Below are 24,854 nucleotides of genomic sequence, written 5' to 3' on the forward strand. Positions count from 1 at the left end.
TCTTTAGAAAACCAACATCGTCCCAATTAGGTGCATACCCATTTACTAACACCACCGGAGTCCCCTCTAACAACCCACTGACTAGCACATACCTCCTCCCCGGGGTCCCTCATCTCCCTGGTCCCCATAAACCCAGTTTCCTTGCTCAACAAAATGGCCACCTTCCCCCCACCCCCCCCAACCACCCACCCCGACTTCGAATCAAACCCCGAGTGAAACACTTGTGTCACCCATCCCTTACTCAGCCTCATTTGATCTATCACCCGGAGATGTGTCTCCTGCAATAAAACCACCTCCGCTCTCATGCTCTTCAGGTGTGCGAACATCTGGGACCTCTTGACCAGCCCATTTAGCCTGGGGACATTCCGTGTCACTATTCTCACCGGAGGCTTACACCTTCATCCCCCTCTAGTGTTCTCCGTTATCACCCTTGGGCTCCACCTCGTCCGTTCCCACTCTGAACAGGGTCTATCCAATCTGCCCCTCCCACCCCTCTCATGACAACACTCATCCTCCATAGCCTCCCACTGTACTCGCGTTCCCTAGCATGCCCCCTCGTGTGGCCCCCTCCAAAATTCCCCATCCTCCCCCCCCCCCCCAACAACCCACCTTAACTTGCGCAACAGGAGCCCGATTGCCATAAACAGTATCAAAGACATCAACCCATTCCGAAAAGCCCACAAAGTACAATCATTACATATAAAACATCGGACGTCAAAGACTTCCCAAAAAAAGTAGGAGGGGGAGCAATTGCCCCCCCTTTCAAATTTACAACTGCTTAATTTCTCCCAAAATGGCAAACAAGGCCCATAACAAGCCCCACCTCTTGCAGACAACTCCTCCATCTAAAGTCACCATTCAACTCTACCCCAGCTTATGATGGCTGATAAAGTCATTTGCCTCCCCCGGCATCCCAAAGTAGTATTCCCAACCATCATAGGTTACCCAAAATCTGGCCGAGTATAGCACCCCGAATCAAATTTGTTGATGGTACAGCACTGCCTTGGCCTTGTTGAACCCACCTCACATCCTGGCCAACTCCGTTCTAATGTCCTGATAAATCCAGATTCAATTTCCCTCCCATTCACAGATCCATTTCGACCTGGGCCAGCTCAGGATATTTTCTAGGGGTGGTGATTAGGGGCTTTTCACAGTAACTTCATTGCAGTGTTAATGAAAGCCTACCTGTGACAATAAAGATTATTCTTAGGTAGCACAGTGGTTAGCACAGTTGCTTCACAGCTCCAGGGTCCCAGGTTCGATTCCCGACTTGGGTCACTGTCTGTGCTGAGTCTGCACGTTCTCCCCGTGTCTGTGTGAATTTCCTTCGGGTGCTCCGGTTTCCTCCTGTTATGGGACAGGTGTTTTCAGAACCCCAAAATGTATCATGGAGTTCAACCAACCTCTCCCTTTAATGGATTGTTGCTTTGAAGCACACGGCTTGTTCCCCAGGTATGGTATTACAATTATGGACACATAGTTTTTAACACAAAACAATGTTTATTCCATGAATTCAACTTAACCTTTTAAATAAACATTGGCTCACTCAACACCCCTTCAAAGATAACCCCGAAAATAATACAACACTAAATAATCCCTCAAAATGTTCCTTCAAACATCAAAAAGACTTCACCTGTAACAACAGACACGAGGTTACATTCAATATATTTATAGTCTTTGGATTTGCAGACATCCACAGACCGGCTCTATGTTTTCTTCCTGCAGCTCTTTGCAAAACACACAGACATTCCCAGCTTTCTCCTCAAACTGAAACTAAAAACTTCAAAATGGCTGAGCTAAAGCCCAGCTCCACCCACGCTCTGACATCACTGCATTTCTTAAAGGTACATTGCTTAAACATCCATTTCTTAAAGGCACTCTCACATGACACTCCCACAGTCCAAAGATGTGCAGGTTAGGTGGATTGGCTATGCTAAATTGCCCTGAGGGTCCAAAAAAGGATAGGTGGGGATAGAGTGGAGGTGTGGGGATAGGGTGGAAGTATGGCTTTAGTTAGTGTGCTCCTTCCAAGGGCTGGTGCTGACTCAATGGGCCGAATGGCCTCCTTCTGCACTGTAAATTCTAAGATTTTTTGTCCAGAAACTTGTACATATGCACAATCCTTGCCTGCTGTTGCTCTCCCGCTCTCGGCTTCTACCTCAAGGACCGATTGGCCCTGTCAACCTCCTGGGACCTTGTCCAACACCTTCTCCTCCCCCAACCTCTCCAATATCCCGGCGACGTAGTTTGTGGTGCTTGTTCCCGCTACTCCCTCTGGCAGACCCACAGTCCACAGATTATGTCGTCTGGACTTATTCTCCTAGTCCTCCACCTTCGAACGCAATGACTTATACAGATCACCCAGGATCGCCACCTCCACTTCCAAAGACGCAATGCGGTCACGCTGGTTGGATATCACCGTCCCCACTTCCTGGATTGTCGTCTCCTTTGTTTCGAGACTTTTCCATCTGTTCAAGGGACCAGAGAAGAGGTGCCACTGCCCCCTCAATCGCCTTTAACCAGTCACTCTGTATTTCCTTCCTTTGCTGCCGAAACTCCACTTTAATGAAGCATATCAGTTGCTCCATTTGCAGCTTTCCCGTCGACGCTGACCCTTCCATTTTTTAAATTAATGCTGCGCCACGAATCTCCAATTCTTTCTCCAGGTCTTTCACTGTCTTCAGCCGGGTCTGATAGCCCATAAACATGCCCATCCAGGGAAGAACGTTTCCTCTACACTCTCCAGTAATTGATCACAATTCACAGAAAGTCCACTTTTCCACCAAACCTGTGGTATTATGATAACTATCAGCATTACAAGGGTTAATGTAGTGTCATGAATAGCCATTAGAGGGAGCAGCAGAGAGTACTATAGAAAGCAGTGATGCTAGACCTTAGGGGAGGAGTAACATGAGACAGCTAGAGCAAAGTGGCACTGCCAGGGTGCCAGGCTAGCAGTGCCAAGCTGGCAATAGCAGTGCCAGGGTGCCACCCACCCAGAGGCCAAATACCCAGGAGCCTTCAATCCAATAGGAGACCCCCCCCCCCTCCAAGTGCACGTTTGTGGGGACCAGTAATGAATGGCGCTCACCTCAGATCTCCAAGGCGATGGGGTAGGATCCTAAAGCCTCGGCTCGATCAGGCGAGCTGCATTTTTGAATGAGACTAGCTACTCCCATTAATATCAGATTTGCCAAATACTGTCAGATCCCGCGAGGCGTGGCGAGCCAGGTAAATCCCAGAATAGGCCACTCCGGGCATCTACCAGCCACGTTGTACCCCGGTTCGGGCGGGTTGTGGCCGGTAGATTGTGCCCTTTATTTCAGAAGGTGGTCACATCCCTGAGGGGTCTCCCAAGTTGGTGAGTGGTCAGGGACAGGATGGTGTGACTGAATGTGAAGCCGGTAAGGGGACCCAGAGGGCAGAAGTGCAGGAGCCGCCGTCTTTACATTTGTCCAACAGGGATGAGGTTTTTGTCAGCTTGAGTGGAGTGGGGGCTGCAGGGTGGTTGAGCTAACTGCCCATGGCGCCATGGTACAGGTGGGAAAGTAACAAGGAATGTAGTGGTAGCCGGGGACAGTATGTTCAGAGGGATTGACACTGTTCTCTCCAGCAAAGAGCTTAAGTCCAGACAGCCGTGTCGCTTGCCCGGTGTCAGGGTTCAGGACATCCACTCGGGGCTGGAGAGGAACCTGCAGTTGGAGGGGGAGGATCCATTTGTCATGGCTCATGTCAGCACCAACAACATAGACAGGACAAAGGAGGTGGTTCTGCACAATCTGTTTGAGGAGTTTGGCACCAAATTAAGAAGCAGAACCTCAAATGTTATCTGTCGATTAATACATGAAGCAAGTGTAAATTGGCATTGGAATATCAGATTAAGAAGTTGAATAATTAGCTCCAAACTGGTGTGGGAGAAGGGGGTTCTGGTTCGTGGGGTACTGGCAGCAGTCCTGGAGAAACTGGAACCGGTACCGTTGAGACCGTCTCCACTTAAAATATGCTGGGACCAGTGTTCTCACAAGCTGCATAACTAGGGAAGTAGAATGGACCTTGTTGAGAGTAGGGGCTGTGGTAGGCTATATTGGGGGTATCGCGGTACCTAGGTGGGATGTACCTTATACTGTAGTATGAGTGGTAGAACCTGCCTGCTGGTTCCGCCCAGCAGGCAGAGCATAAGAGTCTGTGTTTCACCCACAGCAGTCATTCTGTATCGGAGCTGCTGGGGTAACTACTTGTTCATTAAAGCCTTCGATTGGACTACAATCTCGCTTCAGTAGTGATTAATCATGCATCGGGGCCAACTGCAAAAACAGTGGATGCCAACAGCAACCTCCAGACCCAGCTTTTTTTTAAAAATGCTTTCAGACCAGAATAGACCTTCAGTGGGAGAACAGCAGTCTGTTGTAAGTCACGTTAAATGGAGGAGTCCCACACTGACAATCAGATACCACCCATGGGGCAAGCACTGAGAATAAGTACGAGAGTAGGCAAGTGAACACAAGAAACACACAATGATCGCAAGGATAAGCATCGAGGGCGAAGAGAATAATTTGCTTATTTCTGCTTGTGAACAATAAACATCATCCATTGTACAGTTTTATTTTGATTGATGATGCTATTTTCAGAAATGTGTTGAGAAAATGGTGTTACTAAGAAGCAAGTAAAGTAGGCTTGATCATGCGATGGATTATAGCATCATAGAATAATACTACATGGGAAAAGCCATTTTGGCCAATGTGCCAAAACATGGCTCTTTAGTATAACAATCCAATTCCACTCTCCTCGTACCTCCATAAATATTTCCCATTTATTTAATTTTCTTTTGAACATTTCTGTTAACTTTGCTTCCAGCCCCCTTATTGGCAAGATATTTCAGATTACATACCATCTAAACAAAGTTTCCTCATGTCACCTCTGGTTCTGATCTTGTGGCGCAGTGACGAGTGCTCCTGCCTCTGAGCCAGGCGCTCTGGTTTTGAGCTCCATTCCAGGACTTGATGGCCAAGGAATGTTTGTCAAACAGGTTTGAGTGTTAACTTGCAAATCCTTCCAATATGCCAGTGGCTGGAGGTAAGAGTGGGAGAGATTCCTGGTCAGCCATGCTTAATGTGGAATGACGCCCCTCAAACTATTCGCCTCTGGTGACAGAACAGCGAACTGTCCCAGCAATATCTATAATATAATCTTTATTGTCACAAGTAGGCTTACGTTAACACTGCAATGAAGTTACTGCGAACAGCCTCTAGTCGTCACAGTCTGGTGCCTGTTCGGGTACGCGGAGGGAGAATTCAGAATGTCCAAATTATCTAATAGCACATCTTTCAGGACTTGTGGGAGGAAAGCAGAGCACCCGGATGGAATCCACACAGACACGGGAAGAACGTGCAGGGAGAACGTGCAGACTCCACACAGGCAGTGACTCAAGCCGGGAATCGAACCTGGGACCCTGGAGCTATGAAGCAACAGTGCTACCCACTGTGCTACCGTGCTGCCCCTAACTATGGAGGCAGACGAAAGTCTGCCGTAGCGCACCACTTAGTGGGAAGAGAATTGAAATGGAACATCTGGTTCTATTCATAATCATCTTTAAATCTGTGTCCTCAGATTATCAGCCATTCCTCCATTGCAAAACGCTTCCCCTTATTTACTCAATCAAAGCCCATCATGATTTTGAACACCTCTATCAAATTTTCCCTCAACCTTCTTTGCTCCAAATCGAACATGCTCAACTTCTCTAGTCTCTCCATGTCACTGGAGTTCCTCATCCTTGGTACCACTTGAACCCCATCCAAGACTTGGACACCTTTCCTAAAGATCCCATGGTAGTATTACAAAGAAGAGAGGGAATTCTCCTCAGTGTGCTGGCCAATATTTACTTCCCAATAAACAACACAAAAACAGATTATCTGGTCATTATCACGTTGTTATTTGTGAGAGTTTGTCATGTACAAATTAGTGGCTGTGATTTCAGCATTACACCAGTCAGCGCCGGCCCGAGGGTTGCTGGCGCCCCGGGCAAGCTGACCTTTGGCGCCCTTGGGGGGGTTCGGGGGTGGGGGGGCTGTGTGTGTCGGGGGGGGGTCGGATCGGGTGGGGGTCGGGGTCGGGTCGGGTGGGGGGGGGGTCGGGTCGGGGGGGTCGGGGGGGGCCGGGTCGGGTGGGTGGGGGGGGGTCGGGTCGGGTGGGGGGGATCGGGGGGTGGGTCGGGTCGGGTCAGGGGGGTCGGGTCGGGTCAGGGAGGGGTCAGGGGGGTCGGGTCAGGGGGGTTCGGGGGGGGTCAGGGGGGTCGGGGTCGGGGGGGGGTCAGGGCGGGGCGGGGTCGGGGGTCGGGGGTCGGGGTCGTGGGGGGTCGGGGTCGGGGGGGGTCGGGGGGGTCGGTGTCGGGGGGAGTCAGTCGGGTCGGGGGTCGGGGGTCAGGGGGGCCGTGGGGGGTCGGGGGCGGGTGGGGGTGGGGGGGTCGGGTCGGGGGGGGTCGGGTCGGGTCGGGGGGGTCGGGTCGGGGGGGGTCGGGGTCGGGGGGGTCGGGGGGGGCGGGTCGGGGGTCGGGTCGGGGGATCGGGTCAGGGGGTCGGGGGGTCGGGGGTCGGGGGCGGGTTGGGGGCGGGGGGTCGGGTCGGGCCGGGTCGGGTCGGGGGGGGGGGTCGGGGGGGGTCGGGTTGGGTCAGGGGGGGTCGGGTCGGGGGGGGGGGGCGGGTCGGGGGGGTCAGGGGGGGTCGGGTCGGGGGGGGTCCGGGGGGGGGTCGGGGGGGTCGGGGTCAGGGGTGGGTCGGGGTCAGGGGGGGGGTCGGGGGGGTCGGGCCGGGGGGGTCGGGGGGGGGGTCGGGGTCGGGGGGAGTCGGTCGGGTCGGGGGGTCGGGTCAGGGGGTCGGGGGGTCGGGGGTCGGGGGCGGGTTGGGGGCGGGGGTCGGGTCGGGCCGGGTCGGGTCGGGGGGGGGGGGGGGGGGGCGGAGTGACCTGGTATATGATCGGGACTCACCGATCGGCGGGCCGGTCTCTCTGTCGGCAGGTCTCTGACGCCGGTCACGCACTCGTTGATGGCGCCCCCTAGCCCATGGCGCCCCGGGCGACTGCCCGAGTTGCCGGTACCTTGAGCTGGCCCTGACACCAGTGACTTCACTTCAAAAGTAGTTAATTGGCTTTCAAACTTTGTGAAAATAACTAGGTCGTTTTTTTTCATTCATTCAAGGGTAGCAAGGATAATCCAGGGAACGACAGGCTGGTGAGCCTTACATCAGTGGAAGGGAAATTACTGGAGAGAATTCTTCGAGACAGGATCTACTCCCATTTGGAAGCCAATGGGCGTATTAGTGAGAGGCAGCATGGTTTTGTGAAGGGGAGGTCGTGTCTCACTAACTTGATAGAGTTTTTCGAAGAGGTCGCCAAGATGATTATGCAGGTCGGGCAGTGGATGTTGTCTGCATGGATTTCAGTAAAGCCTTTGAGAGAGCCGGGGGAAAGTGCAGAGAGCCGGAGGAAAGTGCAGAGAGCCGGAGGAAAGTGCAGAGAGCCGGAGGAAAGTGCAGAGAGCCGGAGGAAAGTGCAGAGAGCCAGGGGAAGAGCCTCATGGCAGACTGGTACAAAAGGTGAAGTCACATGGGATCAGGGGTGAGCTGGCAAGATGGATACAGAACAGGCTAGGTCATAGAAGGCAGAGAGTAGCAATGGAAGGGTGCTTTTCTGGTTGGAGGGCTGTGACTAATGGTATTCCACAGGGATCAATGCTGGGACCTTTGCTGTTCGTAGTACACATAAATGATTTGGACGAAAATGTAACTGGTCTGATTAGTAAGTTTGCAGACGACACAAAGGCTGGTGGAATTACGGATAGCGATGAGGACTGTCAGAGGATGCAGCAGGAGTTAGATCGTTTGGATACTTGGGCAGAGAGATGGCAGATAGAGTTTAATTCGGACAAATGTGAGGTAATGCATTTTGGAAGGTCTAATGCAGGTAGGGAATACATAGTGAGTGGTAAAACCCTCAAGAGTATTAACAGTCAGAGCGATCTAGGTGTACAGGTCTGCAGGCCACTGAAAGGGACAACACAGGTGGACAAGGTAGTCAAGAAGGCATACGGCATGCTTGCTTCCATTGCCCGGGGCATTGAGTATAAGAATTAGCAAGTCATGTTGCAGCTGTATAGAACCTTAGTTAGGCCACACTTGGCGTATAGTGTTCAATTCTGGTCGCCACACTACCAGAAGGATGTGGAGGCTTTAGAGAGGGTGTAGAAGAGATTTACCAGGATGTTTCCTGGTATGGAGGGCATTAGCTATGAGGAGCGGTTGAATAAACTCGGTTTGTTCTCACTGGAATGACGGAGGTTGAGGGGATGACCTGATAGAGATCTACAAAATTATGAGAGACATAGACAGAGTGGATAGTCAGAGGCTTTTTCCCAGGGTAGAGGGATCAATTACTCGGGGGCATAGGTTTAAGGTGCAAGGGGCAAGGTTTAGAGGAGACGTACGAGGCAAGGTTTTTACACAGAGGGTAGTGGGTGCCTGGAACTCGCTGCCGGAGGAGGTGGTGGAAGCAGGGACGATAGTGACATTAAGGGGCATTTTGACAAATACATGAATAGGATGGGAATAGAGGGATACGGACCCAGGAACTGTAGAATATTTTAGTTTAGACAGGCAGCATAGTTGGCACAGGCTTGGAGGGCCGAAGGGCCTGTTCCTGTGCTGTACTTTTCTTTGTTCTTTGTTCTTTTTGGATATGGGCTTCACTGGCTAGACCAGCATTCATTGCCAATCTCTAATTGCCCTTGAGAAGGTGGTGATCAGCTGCCTTCTTGAACCGTTGCAGTCCATTTGGTGTAGGTCCACCAATAGTGCTGTTAAGGAGGGAGTTCCAGGATTTTGACCCAGCAACAGTGAAGGAGTGATATATTTCCAAGTCAGGATGGTGAGAGGCTTGGAGGGTAACTTCCAGAGGCTGGTGTTCCCATATGTCTGCTGTCCTTGTCCTCCTGGATGGTAGTGACCTTGGGTTTGGACGATGCACTTTGGTGGGTTCCTTCAGTGCATCTTACAGATAGTACACACTGCTGCCACTATGTATTGCTGGAGGGAGTGAATGGTTGTGGATGGGGTGCCAATCAATTGGCTGCTTTAAAGCTCCTTGGGTGTTGTTGGAGTTGCACTCACCCAGGCAAATGCACTGACCGACCTGTGCCCTTGTAGGTGGTGGTCAAACTTTGGGGAGTTACTCATCACAGGATTCCTAGCCTCTGGCCTGCTCTTGTAGACACAGTATTTATATAGCTAGTCCAGTTTCTGGTCAATCGTAAGCTCCAGAATGTTGATAGTTGGGGATTCAGCGATGGTATTCAGCTGAATGTCAAGGGATGATGGTTGGATTCTCTCATGTTGAAGATGGTCATTGCATGGCACTTGTGTGGCACAAATATTACTTTTCACTTCTCAGCCCAAGCCTGGATATGTCCAGGTTTTGCTGCACTTGGGCATGGATTGCTTTAGTGTGAAATGAGAAGGATAATTGGGTGTGAGGATATTAAGGAACAAGGTTCAAAATATATGGGATGAATAGAGGAATGTTAGGTTAAAAATAATTCTTCGGCAAAGTCTATAGCAGGCTGCATTTTTTCTTCGACCAAAAGACAAAGCTAGCTTGCAAGCACAATATACCAACTCCCTTCTCAATATTATGAAGCTGCTGATAAGAAAACACACATCTAAAAAGCAATATCCTAGGATTCTGATCTGATACTAGCGGGAAAGCAACAATTTTAAATCAGATAAGCAAAATTACAAAACAGATGGAAGAAATGCTAGGCCCCAAGTTTTATTATCTTACTGGATGTTGTACCTTGACTAAACAAACTGACCAACATGACTGTTATTTAACCCCAGTTTTCAAGAATAAATTGAATATAACAGCTCTCAGAAAACTGAACAGAAAGTGTAATTGCAATAGCTGTTCCTTCTCACCAAATATGGGGTAACGATTGTGGGTGGTTTATGATTGATTGATTGACCATGTTCTATGGAATCTTCTAATTAAACAGTTCCAAAATCCATTGTAAATAGCTCAAAAGGGAGATTTGTTGGATTTGTTACATACACATCGTATTCTTTTGGAACCTAATGAGCCTCACACTCTTACTTTGATGTTTGATGAATATCCTTTCTCTTAGAATCTTAAGTGTAATAAGTAAAATAGGAATTTTTGATTCTTTTATAGAAATGAGAACTAAGTTGTAGGATTAATTTCGCTTTGTGATTTATGCTCTTTTTTTCTATAACCAGATTTCATGCTTTACTGTTATAATAATTTTGCATATATAATTAAAACATAAGTTGTCTCAACTAGTCTTCTGTAGCAAGCACCCAGTGAAACCAATACCTAGTCCATTGTTGGTGAGGGAATATTAACAAGGAGTTTTACGTTATACAGGAAAACTACAATCTAGCTAAAATATAATTGAAATTCAAACTCTTGGGAAGAGGGTAAAGCTCTTGACTAATTTTCTTCCTTTGGGTGGGGACAAGTTGGATTCAGTGGACTCAATTATGTGAACTTCAGTCTGGCTCCCTCTGGCTGAAATCAAGGGAAATGAATTGAGGGGTATGTCTGATCACAATAGTTCCAGATACCGAGCTAGGATTGTTTTTTAAAAACATTTTGATTGAATTTTACATTATACATTGTACAAGAGAAGATTGTTCCTTTTTTGGCATCGTTTGTTTCCCTCCTCCCCTCCCCCAACTAGGATTGTTAACCAACACGAGGATACAGACATCGTCAACTGATTCAGCCCCTCGTCTCCATTCCAATAAAGGCCAGCACTCTCTTCTCCCCAGGGATGTGGACTTACAGGTGTGTCTGTCCCCCTTCAGTTCGCTTTTGCTGCCTCACATTATGTACTACCTTACCCTGGACGAGAGAGAATGAAGTGTGTCAGAGTGTTGTGGAATCTGTCTGGGTGATGTGGCTGTCATGGTTGAATAGCTGGCAGTGAGAATCAGCTTTGAGATGATGTGGGTGTGAGGTTTGCAGCAGTGCTAAGTGTGTGAGGGTGAGGTGAAGCAGGTGAATTTTAGGTAAGAGTCCTGACTGATCATGTAGAATACACAGCATCGAAATAGACCATTTGGCACAAACCAGTTGATGCCAACGTTTTCCACTTGAGCCTCCTTGCATCCTTCCTCAACTAAATGTATCATTGTGACCTTCTACTCCCTTCTCCCTCATATACCTGCTGAAGTCCTCCTTAAATACATCACCTCAACCATTCCTTCTCATTGAGGAAAGAAATTTATTCTGAATTCCCTATTGGATTTCATGTTCAAAATCTCGTATTGATAGTTCTTCACTCCATCACAGGAGGAAACACACTATTATTCGCTCTATTATTCTTCCCGATCTACGCTATCAAAAACTTCCAGAATTTTAATGGGTTCTATTTGGTCACCCCTCAGCCTTCTTTCATGAGAGAATAGAGGCCCAGCCCACATCCTTTTCTGATATTATGCCCACCCATTTCCAGTATTGTCTTTGTAAATCTTGCCTGCACCCTCTCTAGTTCCTCCATATCTTTTTCGTAATTATGGCGACCACACTGCAGTCAGTTGTCTAAGTGTGGTCTAACCAAGCTCTGATACAGCTTTAGCATAACTTCCTACTTATCAATTCACGGTGGAAGACACCAGTGGAATGCCAGAGCTCCAGGAGAACCAGAGGGCTGAGGTGAGTGCAGTGACCATTACGAAGGAGTAGGTTCTGGGGAAACTGAAAGGTCTGAAGGTGGATAAATCTACCTGGACCAGATGGACTACACCCCAGGGTCCTAGCTGAGGAAATTGTGGAGGCATTAGTGATGATCTTTCAGGAATCACTGGAGGCAGGAAGGGTTCCAGAGAACTGGAAAGTGGCTAATGTGACACCACTGTTGAAGAAGGGATGGAGGCAGAAGACGGGAAACTATAGGCTGGTTAGCCTGACTTCGGTCATTGGTAAGATTTTAGAGTCTGTTATTAAAGACGAGATCGCGAAGCACTTGGAAGTGCATGGTAAAATAGGACTGAGTCAGCACAGCTTTGTCAAAGGGAGGTCGTGTCTGACAAATGTGTTACAGTTCTTTGAGGAGGTACAAGCAAGTTAGACAAAGGAGAACCAGTGGACGTGATTTATTTAGATTTCCAGAAGGCCTTTGACAAGGTGCTGCAAAGGAGACTGAGCTCATGGTGTTCAGGGTAAGATCCTGGCATGGGTAGAGGATTGGCTGACTGGCAGAAGGCAGAGAGTGGGGATAAAGGGATCTTTTTCAGAATGGCAGCCGGTGACTATTGTTGTGCCTCAGGGGTCTGTGCTGGGACCACAACTTTATGCAATATACATTAATTATCTGGAAGAAGGTACTGAAGGCACTATTGCTAAATTTGCAGATTATACATAGATCTGTAGAAGGACAGGTAGTATTGAGGAAGCAAGGGGGCTGCAGAAGGACTTGGACAAGCTCGGAGAGTGGGCAATGAAGTGGCAAATGAAATACAATGTGGAAAAGTGTGAGGTTATGCACTTTAGAAGGAGGAATTTAGGCATAGACTATTTCCTAAATGGGGAAATGCTTCGGAAAGCAGAAGCACAAAGGCACTTGGGAGTCCTTGTTCACGATTCTCTTAAGGTTAATCTGCAGGTTCAGTCGGCAGTTAAGAAGACAAATGCAATGTTAGCGTTCATGTCAAGAGGGCTAGAATACAAGACCAGGGATGTACTTCTGAGGCTGTATAAGGCTCGAGTCAGACCCCATTTGGAGTATTGTGAGCAGTTTTGGGCCCCATATCTAAGGAAGGATGTGCTGGCCTTGGAAAGTGTCCAGAGGAGGTTCACAAGAATGATCCCTGGAATGAAGAACTTGACGTATGAGGAATGTTTGAGGACTTTGGGTCATTACTCGTTGGGGTTTAGAAGGATGAGAGGGGATCTTATTGAAACTTACAAGATACTGCGAGGCCTGGATGGAGTGGACGTGGAGAGGATGTTTGCACTTGTAGGAAAAACTAGAACCAGAGGAGACAATCTCAGACTGAAGGGACGATCTTTTAAATCTTTATCTTTTAGAGATAAGGAGGAATTTCTTCAGCCAGAGGGTGGTGAATCTGTGGAACTCTTCACCACAGAAGGCTGTGGAGGCCAATTCACTGAGTGTCTTTCAGACAGAGATAGATAGGTTCTTGATTAATAAGGGGGTCAGTGATTATGGGGAGAAGGCAGGAGAATGGGGATGAGAAAATATCAGCCATGATTGAATGGCGGAGCAGACTCGATGGGCCAAGTGGCCTAATTCTGCTCCTATGTCTTGTGGTCTTATGGTCTTATCCCTTGAGAAAGTGCTTGGCTTGTTTTTTTTAATGGCCTTGCTGACCTGTGGTGCAACTTTTGGTGACTGGTGTATTACTAAAATATAATGGGCACGATTCTCCGCACCCCACGTCGGGTGGGAGAATCACGGGAGGGCCAGGCGAATCACGGCACGCCGCCCTGGCACCCCCCGCAATTCTCCCACCCCCCCCCCCCCCCCCCAAAATGGCGTGTCTCGTTTTGCGACAGGCCGCTTGGAGAATCGCTGCTCGCTGTTTCTCACGGCGACCGGCGATTCTCCGGCCCGGATGGGCCGAGCGGCCTGCCGAATCCGACCGGTTCCCGCAGGAGCCAACCACACCTGGTCGCTGCAGGCGTGAACAGCGTGCGACCGGTGTGTGTGGGGCCTGTGGGGGGGCGGAGAGAGGATCGAGCACCACGGGCATGCTCAGGAGATGTCTGGCCCGCGATTGGTGCCCACCGATCGTTGGGCTGGTGTCTCTAAAAGACGCACTCTTTTCCCTCCGGCGCCCCACAAGATCAAGCCGCCATGTCTTGCGGGGCAGCGGAGGGGAAGACGGCAACCGGCGCATGCGCGGCTGACGTCACTTAGGCGCCGCCGGCTGCGACATTCCCGGCATGTCGCTTTGACGCAAGCATCAGGCCGGGCGCTTGGAATTCACGCGCCGCCGCTCCTAGCTCCCTGGGGGGGGGGGGGGGGGGGGGGGGGGGGGAATATGGGGCGAGGAGCGGCCTCCGACGCCGAAGTGAAACACTCCGGATTTCACTCCGGCGTCGGTTGTTTGTCTCCCTTTGGGAGAATTGCGCCTCAAAATATATTGAATGTGATGTGCTGGTTATAGAACATAGAACATAGAACAGTACAGCACAGAACAGGCCCTTCGGCCCTCGATGTTGTGCCGAGCAATGATCACCCTACTTAAACCCACGTAACCCGTATACCCGTAACCCAACAATCCCCCCATTAACCTTACACTACGGGCAATTTAGCATGGCCAATCCACCTAACCTGCACATCTTTGGACTGTGGGAGGAAACCGGAGCACCCGGAGGAAACCCACGCACACAGGGGGAGGACGTGCAGACTCCGCACAGACAGTGACCCAGCCGGGAATCGAACCTGGGACCCTGGAGCTGTGAAGCATTGATGCTAACCACCATGCTACCGTGAGGCCCCAGTATGCTGCACCCGAAAAGTAGTACAACGTGCCCAGTAAATAACAGGAGACACTGCTCCCAGGATCTGCCTGGTTCTCCATGCATTGTGACTGGGGCTCCTCAGTGCAGGAAACAGGAGTAAGTGCGGCCTTGGCCGCGCTTTCCTCGCTGGTGCCCCATATCTAACTGGACTCAGGTTAGGTAGCACTGTGTTTCACGATGCTAAACTATGGGACATTCTTCCCATTTGGTTAAATCACACCCATTTGTGCTAAACTTCATTCGCCCATTTGTTAAAATGATCAATATCCTGTAGTTCATTGCAGTCATGCTCTGTATTGATGAGGTTATTGGGAGGTGAGTGATGGGAGTGTGATGAATTGAATGATGGCTGAGGCTGGTGGTGTGTTCCCAATTTTAAGGTGTTACCTTTTATTGCCTATTATCAAGTATATTAATATGTGGATATGCGTATTTTCTTAGCCAGCAGCAAGCTTTTTGTATTGGTTTCGTTCATTTTCCCACTCATTGCCCTGGAGATTAATAAAAATTCTCTCTCACACATGTGCAAATCTGCTTACAGATGAAGATAAAAACTGTAATTATAAAAACGGAATTTAACTCGGTCTCTGTTCAGTTATTGTTTCATGGTCTGTTATTGTTTCATGGTCTATGGTCTGAAGTGAAGACTTTGAATTGCAGAGATCGCACAGGAGCTGTGATGGCTCCTAAAGTCGAGCTGCCAGAGGCTGGTTTCTCAGATAGGCTTGAAGGTTAGAGCAAGTTAAGGGAGAGAGAGGTTCTTTGTTTCGCTTTCACGGTTGCTGTGGCGAGGCACATTACCTGCCCAAATGACAACAGTAGCCCTCTAGCTTTTTTTTTTATTCGATTCCCTCTCCCTAATGAAAAGCAGTCTGTGTCTCTGAAGATGTCTCTCGGAAAAGCAGAGTGCTAAGATGGCCACTGTATCATGTGGCTTACATAGGTGTCGCATCCTGGTCTCAAATAAGGCATGGTGCTCATTTTAATTGTAATCTGGGCAGCACAGTGGTTAGCACAGTTGCTTCACAGCTCCGTGGTCCCAGGTTCGATTCCCGGCTTGGGTCACTGTCTGTGCGGAATCTGTACGTTCTCCTCGTGTCTGCGTGGGTGTTCCAGTTTCCTCCCAAGATGTGCAGGTTAGGTGGATTGGCCATACTAAATTGCTCTTAGTGTCCAAAAAGGTTAAGTGGGGTTACGGGGATAGGGTAGATACGCGAGCCTGAGTAGGCTGCTCTTTGTAAGGGCTGGCACACACTCGATGGGCTGAATGGCCTCCTTCTGCACTGTAAATTCTATGAATCTGAATCCTTCTGTCACCTGCAATTCTTTTTTAAGTGGCTGAGTTCTGCTTTTTCTTTGCCATTGCCAAATATGTATTCTTGCAATGAGTATCAATGGAGTTTGGTTTATCTCCTGGTCTGACAAACATTGAGTCACTATTAAATGAAAGATTATCTCCCTCCCACACCAGCCCCCCCTGCCAACCTCCTCCCAATCCCGCTTGCCCTCTCCTTTCTCGCTCCCCCTCCCTCCTTGTCCCCCTCACCCACTCCCTCCATGCCCCCCTCTCACCCCCTCCCTCCATGCCCCCCTCTCACCCCCTCCCTCCTCACCTCCTCCTCACCCCCTCGTCAGGTGTCAGTGGCGACACGATAGCACAGTGGTTAGCACTGCTGCTTCACAGCGGCAGGGCTCCAGGTTTGAGTCCCGGCTTGGGTCACTGTCTGTGTGGCGTCTGCTCATTCTCCCCGTTACTGCGTGTGTTTCCTCCAGATGCTCCGGTTTCCTCCCACAGGTCCCGAAAGGCGTGGGGCGCGATTCTCCGCCCCCCACGACGGGTCGGAGGTAGCGGGTCCGATTCTCGCGCACTCTTTGTCCCTCCGCCGCCCCGCAGGATCAGTCCATGGGGCGACTGAGGGGCATGACGGACCGCGCATGCGCGGGTTTGACGCATATGCGCGATGACGTCATCCGCGCATGCGCGGGTTGGAGCCGTCCAACCCGCACATGCGCGGCTGACGTCATCGTGCGCATCAGCCGCCGTGAGTCTTTTGCGGCCGGGCTTAGCGAACGTTCGCTAAGCCCGCGCTGCTGTTCTTCCCGGGACCGCGATGCTAGACCCAACCGGGGGGGTGAATCGGGTCCCGGGAGGGGGCGCGGAGGCTGCCGTGAAACGCGGCAGTTTCACGGCAGCCTTTACGACTCTCCGCATTTGCGGAGAATCGCGCCCGTGCTTATTAGGTGAATTGGACATTCTGAATTCTCCCTCAGTGTACCCGAACAGGCGCTGGAGTGTGGTGACTGGGGGATTTTCACAGTAACTTCATTGCAGTGTTAATATAAGCCTACTTGTGACAATAATAAAGATTATTATTATTATTATTAACTCAGAATGGAAGGTTATTATTATCAGTGCAGAACAATCTTACTACATTTGATTCTGCAGCACTGAGCATGATTGGTCTGTGATCACTGAATTTAAATATTGTGAAGCACTGGTTAATGTTTCTCTCAAACCTATGCAGGCGTTCTTAATAATTCAAGAAGGTATGAGGGCTAAACAGCCGTGGCTATGTTTAAAGGTGCTGATCTTCATCACTCTTTGCAAAATTAAAGGTCAACCCTGTTGAAAAATTCAATAGCTTAGTTGGTAAGCTCAATGCCTGAAGATCGATTATATATTGTGTAAAAATGGACACAACACTGGAATAGCAGCTGGTAAACTGAATGCTACCAGCAATGCTACAATCAGTGAACAAACACTGAGCATACAATGCTGATGCTTTAGAATCAGAGGTGAATGGGGCGCAATTTACTGGCCGTGTCCCGCCGGGATTGGAACAGGACGTGGCCAGTAGATCACAGGAGATCCTAGGATTTCTGACAGTCATTTTGCCATGCGGGATCTCGCGAAACGTTGCGATCTGGATTCCGCCACAATGGGCGGGACCCAGACTTGCAGAGTTAAATGAGCTTTCTCTACCGACACCAGATCGAACTGGCTCCCGGCATCTACCGACCTCGCCTAGGAGACCCCAGCCAGGCACTGTTAAGCATTGGTCTCCACAAACAGGGACCAGGTGGAACGGTGTTTGAGGGGGGCTCCCAGACACTCAGAGGCTCCCAGGTAGCTGGTATCTGAGCAGGCTGGCACCCTAGATGGTAATGCCGTCCAGGCATCTTGGCACTGCCTGCCTGGCACCCTGGTAGTGCCACCCAGGTGCCAGCCTGGCCACTGTCAGGGTGCCCAGGTGGTGCTGGCAGGGGCACTACCAGGGTGACAGGCTGGCAGTGCCAAGGTGCTCAGGTGGCATTTTTACCACACCGGGGATTGGGCCTGGGGTGCCCTGCCTGTGTGAGGTGGGGTGCAGGGTGCTCGATGACCCCCCCAAGAGGTGAGCTGGGGCATGGGGGGGGGGGGGGGGGTGTCCGGGGGTTGCATCACTGGCTCGGGAGATCTGAGCGCCATTTCCACTGATGAGCAGAGCTCCTCAGTTCCAGAAATGCGACAGAGTGTGGCTCCGGCGGGGTGTTTCCCACTGAGGTTGGGGAAAACACAGAGTGCCGTTCGCGCCAGGAACGACTCGTCCAAAACGGACTTGGTTTTTATTTTTGGTTAGATCGCGCCCAGGAAGTCCATTTTACAATTTATCTAACCAGATTATTTGAACACTGTTGAGAATGTTTCACCTTGCAGCCCAGATTGGAATTAAGATGTGTCTTGCTTATTGCCTGAAACACAGTTTTTAAAAACGACAGTTTTCCACCTGAAGCTAGACCAACATAGCTTCTACAGGCTACAGACTGCAGATCTGCAGGCACCAAAAGCTAGCTCTTTGGTATGTCGCCAATTGGCCATGTTTTATGAATGGACCCAAACAGTGAATGCTGGCTAAGGTCCATTCTCCTAGCTTGTTCTCACCAGATGGTCATGCGCATACATGTTGAGAAACCAGTAAATAGCAGCTATATTTATTCTCACCCTTCCAGGCTGTTAATACCTGTAACAGCAGCCTGGTTGTGCTGGCTTTGTGGAAGAGACAACATTGCTGCCTAAGTATTTTTCATTATTTGTCCTGATTAAAGATAGTTTCTGGTTTATTGAAAATGTACGACAGTATCCATTACACAGGAGAAAAAAAAGAGTATGATTGTCAATTCTGTTATATGCAACTGGTGTTGGGAACCTATCACTCACTTTACCCAAACCATGCAAATTCAGTCCTTCTGTAAATTCTGTGGATCCAGACTTTTAGTGTGCGGAGGGTAACAGGTAAAGGAGAAAAAATTAGTTGCCCATATGTTTCCGTTTGACTGGGACAGTCCAGGTTGTGAATGAATGAAAATAAATGTTTCAGGGTTATCCTTCTCTTCTTCCCCTTGGCCTTTCTTCCTCCTTTGATTTTTCGCATCTGTTTTCTTTCTGCAGCTGGTCGTTTTCTCATTTCCCAACACCCGTGCTAATTATTCATGTTACTGCCTCAATAAGACTGAGACAACCATGTACTACTGCAAACCCGCAACAGCAAGCTGGACGCCCACGAATATTCAAGCACTTTCTATATATATATTTTTATTTTTAATAAACAAGTATGGAAGAAAATCTTAAAGAAAATTCCGTCCAATATCACCTCAGTAAATAGGCACCCTTTTGAAAACCCTTATCTCTGCTTACCAGAGTCTGTTGATAATTGCAGGAAAATGAATTGCTTAATTTCTGGCATACATCGTGCAAATTATTTCTACATGATAACATGAAACCTTTGAAGGCTTTGCTTATTTGCCAAAAAGCAAAGAAAATATATTTTCTTCAAATTTGATGTCATGGAAAGCACACATTTCTGTTTCTTGTCCAGAGTTGTGAAGAAGCTTTCAAAAGATAAATTCCCCTTTTCACGCATGCAATCCTAAACTGTGAACCCTGCAAGATGCCGCATTGGTGAAGATATTGGTGTACTCAGCTAACATCCACTCTAAGTAATTGAAGCAGGCAAATCATGGCACCCAGTTCAAATGTGATCATCTGAAAGATCAATTGGAAAGGAGCAATGAACCAAAAACTAGATTATTTATTAGATTGATGCAATATATGGTGAACTCATTTATGGAACAGTCCAGTGTTCAATTGCAATAACCTAAAACAGCTATTATGTAACAGATGATACAGGTAAAAATAAAAATCAAACCATTAGAATAATTCAGTGGGCGCGATTCGCCCGAGTCACGAAGACTCGGGAAGCTGGCGTCAAAAACGGGCGGGTTTGACGCCAGCCTCCGCCCCCCCCGACCGGGAACCGATTCTGCTCCCGGTCGGGGCTAGCATCGCGCGGCCGTGAACTCGAGCATAGCGGGCTTAACGAATTCCGTTAAGCCCGCTAGCCAGAGTTAGCGATGGCTGACGTGTCAGATGATGTCAGCCGCGCATGCGCGGATTGGACGACTCCAACCCACGTATGCGCGGATGACGTCATCACGCATATGCGTGAAACCCGCGCATGCGCGGGCCGGTATGCCCCTCAGCCGCCCCGCGAATGGATACAGCGGGGCGGCGGAAGGATAAAGAGTGCGCGGGGTAAGTACCTGCTGCCCGCGATCGGTGCTCACCGATCGCGGGCCCATGGCACCCTTGGCACGGCCGTGGTACTGCCGTGCCAATCGGTGCCATGGTTCCCCAGATCGGGACTTTACGGCCGTTTTTACGAACGGTCAGACCAGGTGTGTTTTACGTTCATAAAAACGGTCGTAAAGGCCTTGGAAATCGGCCCATCGGCCAGGGGTGAATCGCTGCTCGCCGTAAAAAAACGGCGGGCAGCGATTCGTGTCGGGAGGCGGGCGTGGGGGGGAGAAAAGCGGAGGGCGTTGGACCAGCGTGAGTGCGGAGAATCGCGCCCAGTATTTTTGGAGTATTGGTCTGACTTTAATGGCCATGGTGGCGACTCCATCCACCAACCAGAAAGCTGGGGGTGTGGAGGGTGAGTCTGCCACATGATCACTAGGATCCCTGAAGTGATTAAATATCAATCGGTCAATTAACTGAATACGTGGCTTTTAAATGCCCAAATTCAATCTCCAAGGATGGCCAGCTAATCAAAGTGCTGGCAGCTCTTCAGCCCTGGCAGTGCGTCTCGAAGGGGTGTCCACTGCAGGCCCCAGGGCAGTATCAACTTTGGAGGCCCCAAAAGACCGCAAATGGCGGAGAGGAGTGGTGTGGCTGGAAGGAAAGGGAGCTTTAAGTGGGGGTCATCCTTGCTACTTTGCTAACTGCCTAATTGACTCACTGAACTCAAATGATTTTATTCGGTATTGGAAATGTATGCAATGAGTGAAGACTAAAGAAGATGCATTCAATTTCCTTGGGAAAGAGGAGATATTTATTGACTTAATTTATATTATCAAGATGATAAAGAAATTTGCTGAAATTATTCCAGACCAATTATTAATTATTTTTCGTGTTCACAGTAGTTCGGCAAATATTGGGCTGGATTCACCGCCGCATACAGTCGGTAATATCCCGACGCGACAGAGAATCTGGCATTGATCTGGATCGAACCCAGTCCTCAGCGTCGTGTGGCAGCAGGGCTACCTACGGTGCCCCCGTGCTGTCCTGAAGTTTCTCTTTTCTGAGGGGCTTCCTGCCAGGTTTGACTTTTCTGGGAGGGGGGGCTTGCTGCAAGGTTTCTCTATTCAGGGGGAAGGGGGGGGGGGGGGGGGGGCTTGCTGACAGGGGTCTCTTTGCTGGGAAATCTGTAAGGGGGATCTCACTATGTAGGGGTCTCTGATGGTTCTCTTTATCCACGGCTGTCTGAGGGTGGTCTTGCATTGTGGGAGGGTGACCCTTGGATGGACTTTGGGGACAACACCCTTAAGGAGTTAACCCGTAGGCTAACCATGCGGTCCACCATGTCAGGGCCAGGCTGGGAAATACCTGTAGTAAATCCCGTCCACGTGATTCCCAGCCCTGAGGATGGGAGGATCATGCAGGCCCGGAGATTATGGAGGTCGCCCCGCTAACTGGATGAAAATGGGTCTTCAGACCGAGTTGCATCCTCCTGCTGGTGTGAGGTGCGAATCTCGATCCTGCCACCAACAGGGTGGCCGGAGCATCGGAAACAGGCGCCTATCCCGTTTTCTTCACGATGCCCGATTCTCTGCCGCATTGAGGACGTCGCTAGCGGCAGCAGACGGTGTAGCATCCACGCCATTGCCTTCTCAAACTGAAACTCCATAACCAGTTTAGAAAAGCCAAGCCTCAGGTGGTACTGCTGCGCAGTGGTTGGCACTGCTGCCTCACGGCACCGAGGATCCGGTTTCAATCCCAACCCTGAGTCACTGTCTGTGTGGAGTTTGCACATCCTCCCCGTGTCTGCGTGGGTCTCACCCACACAACCCAAAGATGTGCGGGGCCGGTGGATTGGCCACGCTAAATTGCCGCTTAAAATTGGAAAAATTAAAATAAAATTAAAAGCCAAGCCTTTTCAATCCATCCTTCAAAATCTGCCTTGACTACCTACACCCAGACTTTTTAATTCTGATGGTCACACAGACATAATTCTTGGAATCTGACCAAAAGTTGCTGACGTCTAAAATTTATGTTAAATCTCCTGTTGAGCACTTGCCTATCTATACTTCGCAGTGATTAGAGTTTGAGTGATTAATAATCTGTTCTGCTGGTCACTGGCTCCAGTCTACCACAGGGACCTCTGAAATTATCTCCTTCTTTGCAGGAGGTGTAATTCTAATTTGTATTTCTCCCTTAAAATGGAATATCTCCTTCTGTCATGGGCCTTCAGCAATAAATATTCTTCATTATGATGAAGACAAGATAAAGATTCTACCTTTCAAAACTTCAAAGTTTTTGCATGATGCTGCAGACAGGAAAATGTATGCAGTTTAGTATTTGGTGCTTCTGGTGTTCTTTGAAGGTCTCCTGTTTGCTGTTTCTTCCCGATGGAATTTAATGCCTGATCTTGACTGATGCCAAATCAGTATCTATCTTTGTCTCATCTAAGTCGCTATAGTAACATCTATTTTGGAAAATTAGATCGCAACACTCTACCAACAGTCTTGCCAGAAGAATGCAGCTGAATTGATTTACACCCAGGTAAACATAAAAGCATCAGAGATCCTGGGCGAGATTCTCCATTTCTGAGACTAAGGGCTGGATTCTCCGATTCTGCGGCTGTGTTTGATGCGTCCGGTCTTACGGCCAAAAGCTCAGTGCCGCCTCTGCACGGACCCGGCCTGCCAAATACTCCCCCCCCCCCCCCCCCCCCCCCCCCCCCCCCCCCCCCGTAACCCCCCTTGCCGTGGGCTGAGCAGTAATGGGAGCAGCTCGGACACCAGCCCTCCGCCCGAGACTCAGGAGACCCCGGAGCGCAGGTTGTAGGATGACACAGATTTCCCATCACAGCTGTCTCCAACACCCTCCACCATCCCAGAGATACTCACCTCGGCTGGGCATTTAGTGAAAAGACTCCGGGACACACTCTGGTGCTCACCACACCGCTGACCCGGTACAGCAGGTGGAGGTAGGAGCACCCGAGGGGGTGGATGTTTGGAGGGAAGTCCGATCCCAGGGACTAGCTGCCGTCCAGTCAGGTCTCGAGCATCTGGAACAAACAGTTCCATTCATAATGGAGATGCAGTCGTGGAGTCAGGGACTGCATGAGGGGTTGGCGGTGAGCATCCAGTACTTGCAGGCGCAGTTGGAGGAATCCAACCGCGTGCAGCAGCAGGAAGTGGTGCCAACCATGGGGCCACTCAGACTAACATCGTGCGGGTGGCGTCTGCGGTGGAGGGGGGGGGGGGGGGATGGTTTCAGCTATGGATCAGCATGCCCAAGGCCTAGGGCATTCTGTGCTGACACTGGTCGTGGCCCAGGCCAGGGTTACCACTTCACAGGCGACCATGTCCCAGAGCCCCCTGGAAATTGCAGTGGCAATCCTGAGCGTGGCCCAGTCACAGCAGGCCCTGGCTGGGAACATCGGTGGTATTGCCGAGGCGCTGACCAACGTGGCACAGATACAGATAGAGGTGGTCCAGTTCCAGAGGGAGATGGTGCAGTCACTGGCTGAGATGACACAAATCCAGAAGATGGCGACACAGTCACAGTGTGATGTGGTGTGGTCCCAGATGGACTCCCCGTGCTCCATGGCCACAAGCCTGTGGACCCTGGTCGAGATCAGAACGGGCCTCCAGGACTGGCAGTGCCAGGTGGCGGGGGAGCCTCAGGGGACACCTTCGCTCATGCTCCCATCCCATCGAGCACCAAAGGGAGGATGAGGTAATGGGGCCCGTGCTGGTGACTCCCGCAAAGGTGGTGATGGAACACCGCAGCAAGTCAGACTCCCCCCACCCCCCTCCTGTTTCTGGCGGACAGCAGGCAGAACAGGATGGCACCAAACTACCTGGGCACTCGAGCAGCAGCCGGGCCCATCCAGGCCCGGTCACCCCAGAAGACACCTGCCAACAGGTACACAGGTCGCAGGGCGGGAATGACAGCAGGCCGCCTTAACTCCTGCTGAATCATCTGGGGATCCATTTAGACTTAGCGTTTGGGACGTAAGGCAAGAAATTTAGACACCAGTTAAGTTGGCACGGGTGCAGGACACAGTTTAGTTATCGGGGCTAGGCCACAAATCTATATATATTCGTTCACATTAAACACCTGTTGCCACTGTTAGAACCTGCCTCAGTGCTCTGTCTGATGGCGCAGGGGGATGGGGGGATCGGGCATACGTGGGGGGGGGGGAAGAGAAATGGGCAGACCCTGTGGGTGGCCCAGGCTTCCCACTCCCCCATCACCTGACTGTCCCCGAGGATTCAATGGGACTGAACACAAGAACTAAGAGCAGGAGTAGGCCATCTGGCCCTTTGAGCCTGCTCCGCCATTCAATGAGACCATGGCTGATTTTGTGTGGACTCAGCTCCACTATCTTGCCCGAACACCATAACCCTTTATTCCTTTATTCTTCAAAAACATTATCAATCTTTATCTTGAAAACTTTTAATGAAGGAGCCTTAACTGAGCAGGGAATTCCATAGATTCACAACCTTTTGGGTGAAGACGTTCCTCCTAAGATCAGTCTTAAATCTACTTCCCTTATTTTGAGGCTATGCCCCCTAGTTCTGCTTTCACCCGCCAGTGGAAACAACCTGCCCGCATCTATCCTATCTATTCCCTTCATAATTTTATAAGTTTCTCTAAGATTCCCCCCGCATCCTTCTAAATTCCAATGAGTACAGTCCCAGTCTACTCAACCTCTCCTCGTAATCCAACCCCTTCAGGTCTGGGATTAACC

At 50.0% G+C, this 24,854-nt stretch overlaps 1 protein-coding gene across 1 annotated transcript in view; it reads right to left on the reverse strand.

Moving 5' to 3' along the window:
* drp2 (dystrophin related protein 2) overlaps positions 1-24,854 on the reverse strand; it is a 489,581-nt gene that overhangs the window by 442,454 nt on the left and 22,273 nt on the right. The gene's annotated exons all lie outside the window — the stretch shown is intronic.

The sequence above is a fragment of the Scyliorhinus canicula genome, chromosome 17 (assembly GCF_902713615.1).
Source record: "Scyliorhinus canicula chromosome 17, sScyCan1.1, whole genome shotgun sequence".
Taxonomy (NCBI): domain Eukaryota; kingdom Metazoa; phylum Chordata; class Chondrichthyes; order Carcharhiniformes; family Scyliorhinidae; genus Scyliorhinus; species Scyliorhinus canicula.